The following is a 3,438-nucleotide window of genomic DNA, read 5'->3' as shown; positions in this document are numbered from 1 at the left end:
TGAGCTTACGTGTGGTTTTGCTAGGCGGCGCTGAAAAGCAGTTCTTTTTTATGCGGCGCGCTCCGTTTACTTCTGTCCGCGCCTTCACATTAATGTCGAAAGCATTTGAAAAAAAGACGCAAGCAAACATCTGGTGTCCATAGTATATGCAGTTTCTTTCAAGCTTTGTTGAACTATGACATCAGGTAGCATGCCGAAAGGCTGAGTCATACATGTAACTACAAGCTCCTAATTTCCTGTAAGTGTACTAGAGCAAGTATATTCACTGAACTTGCAAACAGGTCACTACAAGCTCCTAATTTCCTGTAAGTTTACTAGAGCAAGTATATTCACTGAACTTGCACAGTGTCATCACCAAGCAAGTGAAATGGCAAAAAAAAATCAAAACTGACCAAGATAATCACAGAGGTAACAATTTATGGTGAACATTCGCCTTTTTTAATTTAGCACTTTTAGCTTTTTTGTGCACAGGCTATAATTCAACAGACCTTGAGAAGTAGTTTGCAGTAGATGGTGCTTATTTTCCACTCAGATCTAGAGGCAGTAAAAATATTGCAACTACAGTGAAAAGTTCATTTAACAGTACCTTTTGCTGGATTGGTTGGTGTAACATTGTGTAACAAAAGTAAAAACAGCGCTAGTTTTTACATAAACAACACCGAAAGAACAGACAGGACGGGCGCTGTCCTGTCCTGTCTGTTCTTTCTGTGTGGTTTGTGTAAAAATTAGCGCTGTTTTTACTTTCCTTATACAGTGAGAGGCCACAGAAGAGAAGCTGTCAAGTCCAATTAATGATTCTCATCTTTGAGGTACATTCATAGCTGCACTAATAACACCATTCATATTCTTTTCATCAAGTGAAATAAGACGTATTTGCTGGACCAGTCTCTGAGGGGTGCCATGTGACACCGGCATTACTGCAGAAGCTTGACATGGTTATCCTTCTACTACGATTGTCTATGAGGAGGTCCATGGGAGATGGATACTAGAGGAAAAAAGAATAAAAGCATTGTTCTCATGCTGTAATATCACCTTAGCATGCTGCCCTGTAGCCCATTACTTCATATTGGCATTTTTTTAAAGCCTGGCTGCATTGAAGGGGGTCTCAAGTGACTCGAGAACAGGTGGGGAGGGAACTAGAGAGGGAGAGAGAGAAAGCGGCTGAGCTGATGCTATGCCAGTGTGCTCGTTGTTGCTGTGTCGCCTTGGAGCTGAGCGGCCAGCCCTGGACTCAATCGAGGTATGAGGGTGCGGGTTTCCCTTTTTCTTCCACCCTGTGTGTTGTGCTGTCAGCGTTGCATTTTTTGCGTCTTGGCTATAAGAAAACGTGTTAATGATTCTTGTTAAAAAACACCACGAAATTATAGAAATGACAGGAGAAATGTTCCAACCACCACTAACAAGAAAAAGAAAATTGGTTGCTTGCTTCGGATTCATGAGCTCCCTACATTCTAGTACAGGGAGTCTCAGATTCCTCGCTAGATTTGTAAGGGTTCCGAGGCCAGCCCAGACCCCCTGTATTTAAGCGCTGCTTCTTTCTGAGCATGAAACTGGCACTATCTGATGATGACCTATTGAGAAGAGACACACACGTCATTTTGAATAGGGGAATGCCAATACATGCCATCAACGTTCTGGTCCAAAGCAGACATTGCAACACACTGATCTCAATGCAGAGGTGAAAAAAACAGATCTGAGAAAACTCGACACATACTTGTGCTCTGCAATGTACGCTGAATGGGCACAGACAAGAACAGCCCCAAATCTGGACAGTGGAGACATCTCCGATGAAGCTCTTTTCAGACCTCTTCACTACTGAAGAGTAGGCACTTCACCTGCATAACATCATAATTTCCAGCTGTGTATCTTGCACCCACATTGCCTGGCACTTCCTGATAATGATTTGTATTGCTGGCATTTCACACAACCACAAGAAAATGTTTAAACAGTCAAAATTCAAATACATAACGCCACTTGCTCACACTAGTTTTTATGATAAGCTCTGTACTACTTAGGTTATTCAAAACCACTTAATTTGAAAGGGCTACAAAGCACTCTTTTTCTAGGGCTACTTCTTCGTCATCATTTAGCAATGATTTTTATTCACGGCCGCCAGCAACTAAAAGAACTTTACAGCTGCCAGCAGCGTTTCCAATGTTACAAAAGTGATCGAGCAGGCAGCTACCTGTTGTGGTATCGCAGTGACGCGTCGCTTCAATTCACTCAGTCGCTTACATGCCTTGACGCGTCACACCCCTCCCACTCTGAACTTGACAGCTGGTGTAATCGGCTCGTAGAGGTGTGTTCTAACCTTAAGAGGGCTCACCAGCTACGAAGCAACTCAGATTTGAACTTTTTCTGTCGATAGATGGCAGCACTTAAGTACCACAAAAAGGAGGGAAATTCTATTACCCCTCCAGGTGTGTAAATTCTACCGCGACATCTCCTCGACCGCAAAACGAAAGTATTAGTTCTTCTGCGAACAAAAAGTAGGGCCGAGAACTATCTGTGTATATCCTGCCAAAGCAGGGAGACCGAAGCACAAAAGAATAAACAACCGTCTCAAGGGGTGGTCGTCACAGAATGGACCTTTTTCCAGGAACCCACCACTCAGCTGCCACAAGGAAAAGTACGTTTTCCGGTTTGGGTCCCCCTAAGCTCCCTCGCATCTTTTTTGCGAAAATACATTTACAATGATAGGGTGGGGTATACAGCATGTAGTTAGAAGCAGTGTTGGTTTAGCCTAGACAGAGCAGATGAGTGTGAGTCATCTTTTGAGTCTTTGACACACCTTGGAAACACCTCCGCTTCCGCACTTTGGCCAGCTATTCCGTATTCCGCGTATTCCTCCGACGCCGCACGCAATACAAGCTTGGTGACCCTGTACGAGTGTAGACGCCGATTCGATGACGCGGCCTCTGTGATAAGCTTTTTGCGCTCTCATTGTTTACGCTGTCAGTGTTTATTTTCCATTGTGTTTGCTGCTATTGACCTGACTTTTTGTTTAAGCATCCGGCCGATGCTTCTTTGACAAAAGGAATGCCGCGAAACTGCTGTACTATTTGTTTGTTCAAGTTCAAAACCGTTGGCGCACGGGAATATCAATTTTTATGCGAGATGCGATCAGCGCTATCTTGAAGGAATGCAGCCAGGCGCAACTATTTCGAAATCATTCTGGGTTGTAGTTGTTTTAAGCGCCTTACCTTGAAGATTCCTCTTCGATGACCACCGAGCACGTTTGTTGCTATCGGAGTCGCCGATTTCTTCATTCAAATTTATTTATGGGCGATAGTCACTTCAGTAACTAAATTACTGCTCAAATACTTCGTTTGATGTATCCTTCACTGCTTATAATTTCATCACGGAACAAATCAGATTTGGGTAAAAGGGTGAGATGCGTGGTTTGCAAAAACACTGAGATCGTCCTGTTGCTATTTG

This window comes from Amblyomma americanum, chromosome 9, assembly GCF_052857255.1.
Source record: "Amblyomma americanum isolate KBUSLIRL-KWMA chromosome 9, ASM5285725v1, whole genome shotgun sequence".
Taxonomy (NCBI): Eukaryota; Metazoa; Arthropoda; class Arachnida; order Ixodida; family Ixodidae; genus Amblyomma; species Amblyomma americanum.
Note: the sequence above shows the minus strand (reverse complement) of the source record.